General features: G+C 38.3%; 1 long non-coding RNA gene across 4 annotated transcripts in view; it reads right to left on the bottom strand.

Annotated features, from left to right (window-relative positions):
* LOC111269268 (uncharacterized) overlaps positions 1-15220 on the bottom strand; it is a 16683-nt gene extending 1463 nt beyond the window's left edge. Inside the window, exons 1-5 of one of the 4 annotated variants that reach the window (XR_002685683.2) lie at positions 14915-15220; positions 9678-9767; positions 3618-3695; positions 3335-3387; positions 1963-2455 (exon numbers count right to left, since the gene is read on the bottom strand). This is a non-coding gene — a long non-coding RNA (uncharacterized LOC111269268). Of the gene's footprint in view, positions 1-1962; positions 2456-3334; positions 3388-3617; positions 3696-9677; positions 11511-14914 lie in introns of those variants that run through there. The other 3 variants (XR_002685685.2, XR_002685682.2, XR_002685684.2) reach the window with 3 other exon arrangements.
* Positions 15221-16861: the final 1641 nt, after the last annotated feature.

The following is a 16861-nucleotide window of genomic DNA, read 5'->3' as shown; positions in this document are numbered from 1 at the left end:
AACTAAAAATAAATGCAATAAAGCTGACAATATTAATGTAGATAGCAAGCGACAATGTTCTATACGCTTGTTTATCGATACTTTCAAATCGAACTAAACCAACTTCGTTCAAAAGCAGGTGAAAACACCCATGTTAACCTGGGCTGATGTCCGGCAAGTTTGTGTGGGGCGGGGGCGGGGCGGGGGGGTGATTATTACTCCGCCAGCTATTAGCCCATCCATTATGGCGCTACACGAAGCGACAACAATATATGTCTCAGCTACCACTTCTGGTGGGTTAGTCGGATAGGGTTTTATCAAAGCTAATAGATTGCTTGTACATCATGGACAGGGTCTTTCGTGCTTAATTTGCCGTTACATGTGATAGTATAATATAGGACTAGAGATTGCGCAAGAAAAAAACTTTTAACGCGATAGATACAACCCTTTCATTAGGCCAACTTATTTAATTCATGGACCGTCCACCGGATACCATTCAAGCCCAATAAAGTTTTATAATAAAAATAATAGCACATAGTAATTTCTTAAGAAAGCTAGCGATTTTCATGACTGGCTACATTCCATAGACCATTATCAAATTTTGACGTTCTAGATGAATACTTATATCACGTGTTATACGCAGTTGTTTGGAAACGTCTGCCACAGGTTTATACGCGCAAAGTTTTACAGATTTGCTAACAGGAAAGCCTGGAATTGTGAATTTATCGTAAAAGTAAAAAAAAAAAAATAATGCAAGTTCTGTCAATCCACAAGAGACAGTGCAACGAATTTAGACGCTCTACCAAAGTGCAACGACGAATTTATTGTTTTTCGTTAGAATATGTCTAGTTTTATACTCAGTACTTTATTTGTTAGGCGTCGCTTCAGACAGCTGGCTCCCAGCACGAGATGAAATCTACGTGTGGCGGATTTGAGTTTAGGCAACCCAGACTCGTTACCACTGCACTGCCTCGAGAACCACTCTTGTTAGAGTAAAGATTATTCATCTACCTTTCTATGTGATTTTAGCTACCACATTAGTTAGCTACCACACAAAAAAAACCTTATTAGATTGTGATTAAAAAATAGAAAACTCTATTGGGTGATCAATTGAAATGCAATTTTTCTGATGATTGACTAGATTGCTTAACGCCGTCCGGTTCCACTACTTCCAAAGCCCCTGTAGCTATATGAGCCGTGCTCGCAATGTGGCTAGTCCTCTCCGACTAAACGTTTCTTTAGATGTTGGTAAAATACGTATCCCAATCTAATCATATGTTTAACTCTGACCAATGCTTTGTGCGATGCGTAACAAGTACAGTCGAAAAAACCCTGAGTCACTTGCTGCAACCATTGCTTCTTGCCTAATAATAAATTTTGTTCTTATATTTAGAAAAAAATTAGCCACTGACACACACTAAGATAAATTATTATGTACGACAGAGCTCATATGCTTCACTGCTTTTCGATTGGATGAAGCACGTGATATGAATTGGCAATTTGCATCTCTGTCTCGCCCCCTTCAATAGCTTTCTATAATATTAAAACAAAGACCCGCCTTTCCGCAGGCGTAAGCAATAGTTTCTTGGTTTACCATGCCCAACAGGAACATTCGCTCTTCTAGGAGCTATTTGAGTACAGAATCTACTTCCTGTAAAATGTGAACAGACAGTAAGGTTTCATAAACACGCTCTACGAAATGTTACAGACTCAAGCCTCGCCGTTACTCGCGCACTTCCGTTTAATATCTAGAATGGGGTCATTTCCGCTGTTCGATTGCGCACCGGGGCAGATAGGAGAACTATGACTAAAATGGCTACTTGGAGATATCGAATATACTTTTTAAAGTTGACTTATATTACACGAGAATATCATATCTAAAATAAAATATCTCTGTCGTAACGATTGCCCTGAAAAAAAGCCCAAGTCAACGATGTGAAGCAACTCATATTGAATATGAAAGTTATAGTTGATGAACGCTGTGTAACTATAGCTGCAGCTATCTGCTGAAACAACGATAAGGAAATCGGTCGATATCTACACTCAGCAGGCCGATGTTTGTAATCCGGGGCAATATTAATTTGATATCGGAGCTCTAATTGCATAAACTATAACAGCTATATGTCACGCTACAAGTTAAATTGGAATAAGTTCAATTTTTGGCAGGTTTAATCCTTTATATCGCTTGCTCTGGCTTGGCTAGCGCCGTCAAAGACTAGTGGAGTTGCGCCTAATTTCAATTTTTTATCGCTTCTTGATTTTGCTCAGCCGCATCGTAAAGTATGCCAAATCTTCCGGCATATAAACAGATCTTACCATAACCAAACTGGTTGAAAATGTACCCTCATATTTCTTCCGATAACTGTTGATAGTCCATTCTTTGTTGTGTGACGGATCTTCCAAACAAATTGATATGTCGTCCCAAACGAGTTACCAAATGGTACCATATCGTTCTCCCTGGGTGCCCTACTTAGCACTACTCATGAAAATCAACAGAAAGAAATAATTGTTGAAGGACAAGAAATGCTTTGCTTATTTTTTTTTTTTTTTTCACTCTTGTTGGAAAGCAAATCAGTCGATCTTTATAAAGTTTGTTAGCTTTAAGCAGGCAAAATGGTAATAATCGTGGTAATAATAACTGTGCGTTTTGAGGAGCGCCGCAGTAACTCTAAAATTCGTCACTAAGTATCAACTATCTCAAACTATCCTTGTTAGTCATTGTAGTGATCCGTAAATTGCAGCCACATATTTATATATTTACTCTCAGTTTACCTACCAATGGGTTCTCTATCATTAAATGGTAATTTATTGAAGACCACCGAAAATAGTCGAAAAGCTGATCTCTATGCGATTCAAGCCAAAGTGAACCAATGAAGCTATGCTTAGTGTATAAGAATACCTATGAGACAATATAATGGTAGCCTATCTGTCTTCTAAACTTATAACTTAAACTTTAAATGGTCAAAATTCAGAATGTTACTTCGTAAGATGCTAAAAGCCAGCCGCAGCGTTTAAGGCCAGTGTCACATGTGAAACTCCAACCGCTTAGTTTCGTATTATAATTACTTCGTTTTTTTTTTGTGTATATAACTGTGACTTTATGCGAAACACGAACGTACAATAAAAATTTAACTTTTACATGAAAGATTCTGATGTTACAATTGAGGATTTGTACGTTGTTTATGCCCAGATAGTAATGATGAACTATTACTAGATTGACAAATGACAAGCGAAATTTAGCTCGAAACCGATAAGTACAATTGTGTCTAAGCGAAACTATAACAAATGTATTTTCACTTAGATACAGTTATGGCTCAAGTTATGGCATCGAAAAGATCTCCGCGTTATTATTTACCTTATGTCGACTGGCTCTGGTCTAATTGCAGCACTTCATGCTATCCATAGGAACTGGAAGCACATGTAACTTAGAGTTAATTGGCAGAAAAACCAGTATATGGAAAAGCGAAATCTGCTACTTGTCGCGAAATTTTTTACTGTTGTTGGATTTTACTGTTGTCTAACTGTTGCATCATACTCGCTCTCATCAATTATTTAACACAGTCAATTACTTTGTATATATATATATATATAAAAGGGAAAGAGAACAAGCATCTTGATAGGGATTATTAGTATATTACCTTACTAATCAATTATTGTTGCGGGCGATGAAAAATAGTAAGCTGTACGTTGCCTTTGACAGTTGTCCTTCGAAGCTCCTTTCAGAAAAAGTAGGCAATTTCCGAATATGTGTAATTTATCAACGAGCACTTTTAACGAGCATATCCCTATAATACGGTCTTTATAGACAGTTTCGCTTTACGCTAGGCCATAGTAAGCCCCATCGCTGCTTATAAATTCACACTCGGGATATCGTCTGGACGGCTTTAGGTAAAATTAGGCTAACGCCATTCGTAGATGTTCCTCGAGGCACTACCGTGTCTGAACTACGCACAGATATGAGCATCTGCGAGCCGCATTTGTGTTTGTGCGGGACATTCTCTTGTAGAGCATACACTCCTTCGAATAAGTTTAAAAACCGTTCTTCAGAGGAGCATTTTTTGCAGTTGTCTACCGTGATTGAGGACAGAATATTATGTTCACTTATCTTGTGTAGTACACTTTTAGCTTTTCGTTAACTTCGGTTTCTAGCCAATGCCCAAATTTGAGTTACGAGATACTTCAGAGCATTAGGCAATCGTCTCTCTAATATATCAACTAGCGCCAATGTTGGGTTACTATGGACTTATAGACTACTCTGACTTATACACGAACTTATGGCACACTGGTCGTCCGAACCTTATCCGTATCATACGCATACGTAGTTACGTTATAATTTCAAATACAATTAAAAGTTTTGGTGGACTTAGAAGTTGGCTTGTTGCCTATAGGTATTTTCATCTTATATCGTCTTAAACATAACTTAATTCAGGATAACGTGAACCAATTAGACTTACATTGGCACGAATAATATATTTTCTAATTCAATTAAATTGCGAAATATATCTTTCTTGTTATACCAGGTAAGGCAATTAAAGTGGTGCAACTGACGTAGTAATAGACAACATAGGACTTATTATTCAATTATTGCAACCATTCGTTTTTAACTATTGTCTTTGTATTTTATATGTACGCCATGTTTAATTGAATAAATTTCGAAGTTCAAATTCGTATACGGTCTACGCGTCATAGAACGAAGTAAGTTCAGGCGAATATCTGCTCGGGTTCGGTGTGGTCATTTGTGTCTCTGAAGTGAGTCTAGTCTTGGACTTCCCACATCAAGTACTCTATAGGCCCTTCTGGCCACTACGTGGCAGGAGACCACTATAGTTTAATGCGAGAAAAAAATGCAGCCCTGAATTTTATCTCTCAGATCTCACTACCTGAGGCAGCCCGAAGAGTCAGAACAGGCACGATCTACGAAAGCCATTGCTTAGTAATAACAATTATCATTACACTCATCTTTTCTATTTTAGTTAGGATGTGCATTTTATGATGACTCAGATTCCATCTAATTCCAACACCGTCTTTGATCCAAGCATTAGCGTCAGTCTTTGAAGTATTTTGGAACTGCCCGAGCATGCTGTCAAAACTCATCGCTAAAAATAAAATTTTAAAATTTTAAATGATAAATAACCATAAAATGCAAGACCGTAGCAAAATTACCGTTACTATTGCCATGCCGTCGTTGTTTATGCACGTAAATGCGAGAATTGCGCAAAAATGTATTTGTTAAGCGTTTACAACGAAAGCAATAATAATTTCGAAAATAAACGTTGGCTAACCAGTAAACATATGGTGTGGATTTTTCAAAACTTGGTCAGTAGAAAATTATGGCGTTCATTACCCTAACTTTTTTATTTGCAATATCAATCTGTGATGCGAAATGCATCGGGTTAAGCAGCCTTTTAAGAAACTTAGCCTGAAACTGAGAACATTTTATCTCAATTAAATACTCTAATTGCTATTAATAGGAAAGTGGAGGTGCAGCAACCAAAGTATTTGGCTGAACCAAAGACTTTTTGAGGCTTGAAACTTATCTACATCAGTGGTAATATTAACTGAACATGATAACAGCCGTTACAAGGCTGTGCAACTTATTTTCTCTTGCCAGGATATCCTATCGACTGCTCAAATGAAATAAGAATGTTTAATCAGGACGAAGATGTATGACATTATCATCATCAGTGTCCTATCGCCTGTAGTTTGCCAAAACGTGTAACACAATTAGCCCCAATTTGGCAATTAAGTACTACTATTATTATCGCCCTAACCGGAATGCTTTCGGATAAAATTAAGTATGAGGGTAAAATAGGTATGATAATAAAGCTTGGCTAATTAATGACCAACAAAAGGCAAGACCTCTCGTCGAATGGCACCGTTCAATGCTAACCATCTCCTGTACTTCATGTCTGTAGTCTCCAAGTCGATGTAGATTTCCATTGTTTTGAACAAGTCACCGAACTAAAATAGGGACTGATCCAAAACGGGACAGTTTACTAAATATAGATGATATTAGACTTATTTTCACTGTTGTTTAAGGTATTTATATTTGTGCAGCAATGGCCTGCTATGCTCATTGTGGTTTTTCTTGTGCATGGCTTTAAAATTTGACAATTAACTTTCGGCAGATGTTAGCCTAATGCTACAATGCTGTCGAGAAAAATGGAGAAGTTTCTACAGCAATAGCTTCTTTTATATTATAATCCATCAAACAAATAACAGCTATCGAAATTATGTACGTAAATCCAACGCCTTCTCAATGCCAGTTCCTTCGCGCCATTAGGGCTATGTAATAACCAATCTCTACAAACTACTGTCCGCTATACCTTTCAGAAACTTCAAGTTGAGGGTGGACGCTACTGGGATTGTCTGAAATGGGAGAAGATTTTAATTTTAAAATGACCACGAAAAAGTTAATCCTTGCACTCTATTCAAAAAGTGCGCGACTATACTGAACACACATTTGGTACAGTCCCTGAGAGCAAAAAGAGACTCCGCTTGCCTAAGAACGGCTAATCCGCGTTTTATTACAGGGCCTTTGTCGTAAATATAAGGCCGCCTGTCCCTTTATATTACAGTTCGAAGCGTCGTCATTGTGTCTTTTCTGTTTCCTCATCATCATGAGCGTCTTCATCTTGAAATGAGCCCACCGAGGTTCCTATCGTCATCCTCCTCTGATTTAAGCCCTTGGCGATTCTCTTTGATTAACCTAAGAAACGAACCACTCACACCTCAGTAATTGTCCCAGACAAAATCTAGGATTCTCGTTGTCTGAATTCGAATTAGGCAATCTATTACTCAGGTTTCGGCATTGTGCTGTATAGATGATGGCGGTGATCGTAAACCTGTTTTACTAGAAGGGCAAAAAAGTTTAGCCCTCTTTTGATTACCGATAAAAAAGTTCTAGCTGACGTGGATGCTGACTGGCTTTATGAAGCGACTGGGCAGGAGGAGGGCATTTTCTTCCTACTGAAGATTTAGGAGTCAGTCTCTCCCGAACTACACATTCATCGAAGTGCTACTATATCGACATAAAAAATTTTATACACTTATATATGGCAATATATTATTAATAAATCTTATAAAATAATCTTATTAGATTAAACACAACAAAAACAAGCAATATATAATAATCATTTCTGGTACCAATTAAAATTTGTATTCCCGCGAGATACTGCTAAGTATAGCCCAACAGAACATTATAATTTCGGCAAACTTTCAAAGCGAATTTGAATTACAAGAGTTGTTGTTTAGAAGTACGTTGACGCACACCAAGCAGTTAAAGACACGAAAGCAGCGTAGATTATTTGCCGCTGTTAAAGAAAGTATACTTAAAGGCAGACTAATGGTACTCGGAAAACGAAAATAATTAAGGTTTTACTCTAATAAGCATTCAACATTAATATCCACCCTTCGACGGAAACATCAGCCTAATTTTTTTTCTTGACAAGAATATTTTCATGTAGGTGCCGTTGAATGTGTATTTCGAAAAGGAGAACTCATTCAATGTGTACTACGTATAATATACCGTTCGACGTATGCATAGGTCCTTAGAGCCTGTCTTCCCTGAACCACTTTCCCAATTTCGTTTTTGCTAATGGCCAATCATAGTAAACTTTCAATTCAGGGTCTTTCTTTCTCTGTTAGCTCATTTGCTGCTTCTTTAGTCAGGACTGCAAATTTTTTTTCAAAGCACCCGTACCTTCTCTAAAAGTATGAGAACATAGACATTTAAAAATACAAACTACATTTAAAGTTAAAAAAGTGTGGCAGTGTAAGCCGATAATTCGAAAGGATAAAAAGTACTCAAAATGTACCAAACCAGTCACCAAAGCATAACACATACCGCCTAAGCTCCTTTTTCTTGCTATTCGTTTATAAATCTCCCCTAAACATCGTTCCACCCTTTATCGCCTTTAGGCCAAATTTATAATCCAGCCAAACGTTAATGAACTTGTACATAAAGACGGAGCGTTTTAATGGTGCACAACGCTGGAAAACGGCAAATTAAACAAGGAACTCAATAAACATAAACGACCAGAGCGCAGCTTTCTTCAAACTCCCATTTCCATTGTGACATTTGGACCAAATTTAAGAAAGAAGATTACATTTGAGTGCCAAATATTTCTAATAGTATCACATGTATTATTCAGTTTATTTGGTTCATGCTGTACTTCTTCCTCTGTTTTGGTGATTCGCCTAACAGATATTTTAGTACGGGAAACATCATCACAATAAGCAAGTTCCCTAAACATACAGATACAAACAAACCTAGTTCTAATAGAAATTGGATGAAACTACAGACTTCACTGATCTTACGAATTATATTTATAAAAGTACGGAGGTCTCGTATTAGCATATCATCGTTTAGCACCTTGTTATGTTCCCAGTACGTGGTGCGTTCGAGCAGATTAAGTACATTCCGTTCCACTTTGCGAGACCCTGGGCTTCCCCATGCACCGATATAAATATAAAGTGAAGGACCGAAAGGTGATCGACACCAACTATACGGCTGTTCCTATCTCGAGAGAAGTAATGTCATCCTCTAAAGCCTTTTCTTCTCCAATATATTATACACTCTTGGCAACCATCCACCCCGCTCCGACCATTACACCCCTCCAACTTGATCTCTTTGTGTCTAGCGTCATCAAACTGATATGGATAAGTGTACCAAAAGGTAGCGGTTTCGAAACTACGGTTTCGATGATGTCGCCTCTGTAAAATCATAATACTGTACATCTGAGATGGCTGCCAACATTTTAATTTCATGATATATTGCATAACACTGCCCGAATAAATTGATCTCAGACTCTGGTCGCCGTCAGCTTCACGTACAAAGGCTAAGGGCCTGCTATTGCTGATGCTCGGGCCGTAATAATTCAACAATAAACGCATGTCGCATAGAGAAGGAAAACAATAGAAGTCAAAGGAGTTAAATAGGTTAAGTGTAGACGGGGTTAGTTTCTGTGATAGCTTAGCGAGTAACGTATTTGCCTCATAGTCTTAGGAACACGTTGTGGTTTGGGTTCGAACACGGGCATAGACAGACACACGGCTCGTTTCGTGCTGCGAGCCAGCCAGCCAACAATCTGCTTGATGGAATACGGGTCGTAAAACTCGAAACAAGAAACAGAGTTTGTTATAGCTATAGGTAGATAAATATTCTCTATTTTTTATATCTCACCAGCACGTTACTCAGTCATGCTCGTTACATCGTGACTTTAAATTTGTTGTGCTAAATGTTCACGTGCGATAACGAAACGCTTCCCAACTAGCAGAGGTACTTCATATATTTTGCTAAAAAAATTCTTTTCATTGTTTTACTTAGGGAAATTGGTATTACGCTTTCATAATAATGTAGAACTATTGTCGGTCAGTAATTAATTTGCTATACAAATTACCAAATAAAGGATATTCCGCCGTGAGGTTCACTGTGATTCAGCTCATGAGCTTGAACAAACTTTTTACTTTCGAAGATGCAAACATCTATCAGAGTTTTAAAAGCCATGGAATATATGTTTCTTATATTGACGGAATAAATCATAAGTCTTTTCAAGCCATTTAAAATTGAGAAACGATATATACCGGAGTTGTAATAAGCAATCTGTTATTAACACTTGAGATCAGAGTATTTTATTATATCTCAAGACGCTCTAAGGTGCGAAGAAACTTCAAAAAAGGAATCAAAAGCTTCTTACCTTTAACTTCAGTTGTCCCGTTAATGTGAATGATGCGCTCAGCGAGGTTCTTTTAAGTTTCCGTAACAAAAACAGTCATTCGTAGGCGGCCTTCAATGAAGGAATCAACGCACAAAATGGGAAATTGAAGGAAGAACTTGCTGGAAACATTGGCTCAACTGGTTACCTATTTCACCTCCAGCGTACGAGTGCCGTTCGACTAAAAAAAAAAAGGACACATTCTATCTGTGGCACGCCAGCGGAAAAATGCATTTGTGTAATATTAAATAATTTACAATTTGGGAGATTCAAGCGACTATAAAGATATGACAGACAAGGGTAAAACTTGATTTTTGTAATTGCATTTTCTGTACGTTACAAGTTTCCAGACATTTCTCTAATAGAAACGTGATTAATTCCCTTAACGGGCCCTGGCCTGATGACTTTTTACTAAAACTTGAATATACTGTGTAACCTGGTGGATGTAGCTAAACCTTGTTAATCCTAGGATCTATCCATAACTTTCACAGGCGTCATCATTTTATGCTTAACTGTAATAGCCAAATTTCATGCCGTGCAGTAACTCCTTTTCAGTTTATACAGTTAAATGTTCTAAAACTTTGCCTTAGCATGTTTATAGTGAAATGTTTACAAATGCAAACAGGTCTGCTTTACCTAGAATACAAGCCTTAGGGTATTAGGTGACAAACAAGGTTCGTCGTATAAAAATGAACAATTCTATTTCGCATTTGGAATTTGTTTTTTGTTCATGATACTCCAGACATATTTTTTTTCTGTTCTAGCTTATTCTACTACTGACACCAAGTTGGCTCCAGTGTGTTTTGATCGTGCAGAATCGTCTGCCAGTGCGACTGCTGCTGAAACGGTTTTTTTGTTATACAAGTTTTCCATTATGTTACTATCTTAAGCGTATCATAATAATGTCTTTAATGCCAGCACGTATCCCTTACTGCAGCGTACATACTGTTCTCCGAACCTTTAAGGCTACTATGCCAACCCAGGCTACAATGGTAGCAGCATGTTTTATTAAAGTGCGCGCCCCTCGATTCCCCTTAGGGGAAAAGCCGCTTTAATACTATAGACCGAACATTGGCTTAATCACTGGGAGATAGGAATTCTTGGTCGATGATGTAACAGAATTTTAAAATGCCCAGCAGGCATATTACGGTGTGATAAGTAAACAACTTTAGTGATATTATTTCGAAAATAAAAAATAACATTCTGTCTTGATTTATTATGACGTACTGCTACGGGATACATTATTAGAAAATGTTTGTATAATTTTTTTGGTAAATCTAGAAATTCAGTAGGCAATCTATTGGGTGAGACTGGCGCGGTATTCAAATTTTACTACTTACATTGGTATGTGCGCATTTTGTGGGAGCGCAAAACGCGTGTTTGCGGACTACACTAAGATGGGGGTTTTATCGGGGCATTTCATACGATGGCAATTGATAGGGAGCTGGGTAGCGGCAGCGCGCCCAGAAAGTTGAATTTTGAACCTCACCCCTTGCATCGCATTGAAAGGTTGTTATCCAGTGCTTCTCTTCACGTTAACGACTTTACGACCTTCCGAAAACGACAATGTCGACGATTTGTGCCCAACTCCCTAACCCATTGAGTCAGTTGCGTCACATAACGTACCTTTTCCGCTATTCTTATGCTCTTTTTAGGTGAATTCATCGTTCTGCTATTGTTGCTAAGTGTGGATTAGAGTAGTCGGTAGAAGCAAATAAGCTGGCTTTTAGGGTCGTGTTTGGCTATAATCTTTGTATACATACAGTCTCCAATACCTGCATTAACTGCATTAGGGTAGCAGCTCGTAATTTGGCAACTGAAACCAGTTTAAATATATAGCGAGCTTCATACCCAAACGCGTTATTTGGTGGTCACTAAACGGACATAACCGTCCTTAAATGTCGGTTAAATGTTTTTCAAGGAAGAAATTTCAGCTACCCTATCGAGGCCGTAAACTTAGATTAATTTTGCTGGAAGCTTAGATTTGTTGTAAAAATATTGGATTATCGGAAAAGTATTGATTGTTCTTAAGCTAAAAAATAATATTACATTATTATATATGTGCCCCTTTGACCCGTGACCTTCTACGGTTTTTCTAGTAACCCTATCATCCCATCATTGTAGAAAATCTGCCGTTCGTAACTAAAAATCATCAGCGATAGGTGATTTTTGTATTCGTCCGCGAAAGCTAAATTAATATCACCAAGATAGTTCTGCAGAGACCGAAGCAAATAATAGCCTGACGTATGCAAAATCCGAGCTATACGGCTAGAATTTCCCATTTAAGTTCTTCGAATTTTTACCGAATGACTAAAGATGGTTGTGCTCTAGCATGGTCATGCTGGAAGACGATGCATTTTCTAATTCTAACTAGTTTTTCCAATGGCTTACTGTGGCATTTTCGGTTGTTGACAGTGAAGATACGAATCAACCGTTTTGCTAGTCGGCAGCAACCTATAGTACATGACTCCTTTCCAATCTCACTAGATCTGTAGCAGACTTTACAGTGCATCGTGGAGCACATTTCTGCTGCGCATTCTTGTCGCAGCTGATATACTTTTAATCAGCAACTGCTTTAGAAATGCTTCAATTTTGTGCGAAATACTGTAGAATCTTGTAGATAAGAGTTCGATCGAGTAAACGAGAGTTCCTTGATGTTCACTTACTTTGCACACAAACATCGAGTTTTTCTCTTGTAGCTAGCCGTCTTGAATTCGTTTAAAGTCAATAATTAGTTGTAGACGTTTAGTTGCTTCGCGATATCTTGGCTACTTACGTCGCGTCGGTTTGATTCAACCTTCGTTATGATGTCGTAATTTTTCGTAATTAATCGGCCACTACAGGGAAGATTTTTCATAATGAAAGTTCTGCAATGTAAACGATAGAACCGTTTTTTGGGATATACTTGCCTTTCGGTTGCTCTTTTTAGGACACCGAAAACAATGCGTTATACGGATTTCGATTGGGAGAATAAGCGGATTTTTTTACTTAATTTACGACATAACTGAGGCGTGACGATGAGATCTGGCGTTGTCATAGAGTAACCAGACGTGCTTTCGACTGCTGCGCCAGCGGTCCATCGATTTCTTGAGGAACTGGATATACCAGGCTGCGTGCGTTGCCCCGCTGGCAAGAATCTTATAGTGGCAGATGCCCTCTTGGGCTGGCGTTAGAGATCATAGCAAGTCTTATTTATGGCGACCGTGTTCTCCAGGCAGGTGTTTATCGAACAAAGGCTCGCAAATTGCACGTGGAATGCACCGCACGCATTGCCAACAGGTTTGGAAGACGTATAAAACATTTTTAGCACTTGATAGAATTCCATAACACGTTATATGTGCAATGCCAGTTTTGCCGAACAGAACCCTCCGATTCTAAGCTCTGCTTTCGTAAAAGCCCTTCTCGATTGTGGCAATGCCTTCTTGTCCTCCTGATAATCTTTTTGTGGCCCTTTCGATCCGATCCGATTTCGTATTGAAACGTTTGTACGATTCACGTACTATGCTTTCGCTTAAGGCCTCCTTGCCCAATGTCTCTACCAATCTTCAATGAATTTTCGCAGTGGTCATGTTACCTAACTTTAGAACTCTCATTATAAAAACAATCGAGTTAAAAGAAATTTCAAGCATCAATAAGAATGCTAAATGTGCGCACACGGATCTGCATGTTTCAGGATCAGCCGTAATCGATAGCTCTTTCCGGGCAAATCTCAACGTGCAATAATAATACACCTACACGTCTATCCGCTTACAAGCTTACAAAGCAAGGAAGGTTACTCTCTTTTGAATAGGATCTTCAACCGTTCATCTAGCCTCTTTAAATCTAAGCATCTGCTTGGTCTATTTCTACTCTTCGTTATCGATCCCTTCAACTTGAACTTACATATTGTAGTGATGAAGAAAGAATGTAAATAAGCAGAGGTTCAATGTGTGATAACTGCATGCGTTTCTGACCAGGTTTCCGGTAAAAATTAACCATTACCGAAATTTTGACCAGCCATAGCCGCATATTCACGGTTGTCATAAGAACATAGTCACAGACACGCGCATAACAGCTTTGACTAGGTCGTCCTCTACCCTTATGTTTGAAAGTGCCTTCTGCATTTTAAACTTAATAGATTTTCTGGTATTCTCGGCAGGCTGCCTACGTTCACGATCTAAGTTCTCTTAATAAGGGCTACGATAGATGAGCATTTAACTCGTTTTGCTTGCAACAATATACTGCAAGTACTATCTGAAAATTGAATTCATTAGTGGAAGCTATTGCTGCGTACGTTTTTGTAGGGTCGTGTTTTTCAGAATTAATGTTTTGCTGTTTACTTTAATAATAATCATGGCGGGGTCAGTTGTGATCAAGCGGCTATTGTAATTTTTAACTCATTATATGATTTCCATTGCTAGAGTAGATGATTTTAACTGATTTGAGCCCTGTTCTATTAGCGTTTCTGGTGCATTTGGGAGAGGAATGCTCTAGAGTGATTAAAACTAGCAGGCGTATTTTTAATCCCGGATTCTGATATCATTAATTGCGTCATTGTAATGGATCTACCTATGTCGTTGGACTTTCAAACCATATAACTGAAATGTCAACTGCTCTGGATTAGGTACAGGTTAATCTCTAAAAAAAAACTACGAGGCTATAGCAAACTTAATGGCGGTGTATTGGCCCACATTTTTCGGGTATTATCGCAACGTTGAAGCCATGTATAGCCTACATTATCTGCTTTCCGTTTTTATACTTGGGTAGATATGCGATGATCACTATAGCTTCTATATCACTTAGAATATCAGAAGGGCCATCGTTATTGTCACGGTTCAAAAGGGTTGCGATATTCAACTAAAAGAGTCCGTCGTGTTGACAAAATAGGTACAAAGAGACAAAACGATCAGTCGGTTTTCTCCTCTCATACTGTATCAGAAAGGCAAAAGGAACACTCTTTTACTGCTATTAACCGAGAACCGGATAACATAGATGGGTTTACAAAGCGCAAGTCTACCTTTGCATGTTGTTGGTTGGTATGGATAAGTGTAATCTTTCATTATTAGGTAAACCGTATGTACAAATCTGATTGTGTATGTTCCTATTTGGCAAGGCCTTCTATTTCCGCCTAAGCTCGGTATAAAATTCACAAAACAGCCGTAGCTCGTATATCTAGGCATCGAAGAAGGTATAAATCTAAAGGAAAAAGAAAATAGCATTTGGATTTTCTAGGGTAGTACTTATCTGGGTCGTCCTAGTGGTACTTCGAAGGGCCTTTTGTGTTCTGTCTAGAGACGTTTCGCTAAAAAGCGCTGCTCGCAAGCTGCACGTAGCTGATTTGTAGTCGTGTGCCTGCTGTGACAGGGCTGTGGTAAGCGAAATTTTCGTGATCCTCCATAAGTTCCGTAGCTAAGTGTGTGATCTCTGCAACAGTTTATATAGGCTCTAATACAGCTGTACTACCCGACCTGTCAACGGAGTCAAAATGACAGAGGAGTTGAATTATACAGGTAATTAAATTGGTTAAACAGAATTACAACAGAGTCTTTGAGACAGTAATCGAGAGTGATCGGAAGGAATCGAGTAAATACTATGTTCACATTGAGGAAAATCAAGCAACTTCGAACGTAATTCACTAACGGTTTACGTATATTGTTTCTAATACAATTACTATCGGTAATACTCCGGCAAAATTGTCAACTTAAAGCTATTATATACTCTAGTCCATAATTATAATCACAATTAATACTGCTAACAGTAGCCGTTCTGTAGCTTTTCCGCGATTACTAATTATAGGACAAAAACAAAAAATGTGTCCCTTAACTAAAATAAACATCAATTGAGTTGACTTACTCAGCTGAGTCTGATTGTTAAATGTAAATTAAATGTAGTTGTTACTGTTTACATGTCATAAGAAGAGGTATGAAATGCAGAATATATAGCTAATTAAGTAAATAATAATGAGGATAATACGACAATATCGTTATTCGCTAACGACCCTTCAGTAAATCTACTTACGATCAATGAGGGCTAGATGTACCGCTATAGCATAGTCGACCTGCTTGTTTTCCCCTTGTGTGATTATATAGTCACATAAATGAGGTATCAACAATAGGACATATTGCTTGAAACAGCACTGGCTTATACGACGATAACAGATTCCCCTAGGGCATTGAAAGGAAAGAATGACGGCAACGGTTACAGCATCGTCAATGTTAGCCATAATTATAACCATAATAACATAAATACGCTTCAGGCCCCGTTGGCACAACTGAGGTATAGTCGGATGTGGGACGCGGATTAGTTTATCCCTCGTGAATGAATAAGACGGCTTTGACCAACTTCTGACTGCTCGTGCACAAAATCCAAGCGATGGCGACAGAACCATACGATACCCTAGAACAGCAAGGGGTGTATTCACCGTTGAAAAATGAAACAACTATTCGGAATCGAAGTTACCGTTTTGCTTGAGGAACTTCTACACCACCTATCTGTCGCATCAATATTTAACCATCCTTTGCTAAATACTCCTATTAGAAAAATGCATCTGTAGTGATTATTATCCATCTCAGAGCTGGCCAAAGCAATTAGTCACCCCATGTATGAATTTAAATACATGCAGACCGGTTGTGTGCTAATCGTATATTTGTTTGCGAAATTCTACGGTAACCGTCATCTGTATACTCAATATGGCGCTCAATCTATGTGTAGTCATACTAACTATAGATATTTTAGCGATAACTATTTAAGCTGTTTTCAATGTAATTTATCGTGCTCGTCACGAAACGGTATGCTAAGCTAGATGAGCCGATTTCGTCAAACCGTTTACTTATTTAATTACGCCTTATGTCGCTCTATTAAGAACTTGTTATTCTTAGTGCGCTATTGTCAGTTCCAGCAGGTTACAGGCTCCACCTGAAAGACCTATCATCAAAAAGAAAAACCCATTTTTACTGGTGGTACAGCAAAAGCCTGAAGATTCTTGCTGAAACCGGAGTTCTAAGACAGTTGCATCCCATCGTCGATGAAATGAATTGAAAGGTTGCCATTTCCAGTTAAGCCAACAAAAACAAGGCATTTCTGTATTAATTTTGCTAAAAGTTCACGTGAATTGTTTGGATCCTAAATTTCCGTGGTAAAACGGTAAAAAAGATATCTACAATTAGTGCTTACCGAGAAAGGACGTA

The sequence above is a fragment of the Varroa jacobsoni genome, unplaced genomic scaffold, assembly GCF_002532875.2.
Source record: "Varroa jacobsoni isolate VJ856 unplaced genomic scaffold, vjacob_1.0 scaffold_1370, whole genome shotgun sequence".
NCBI classification, from domain to species: domain Eukaryota; kingdom Metazoa; phylum Arthropoda; class Arachnida; order Mesostigmata; family Varroidae; genus Varroa; species Varroa jacobsoni.
The sequence above is the reverse complement of the archived record's forward strand: the minus strand, read 5'-3'. Positions and strand labels throughout refer to the sequence as shown.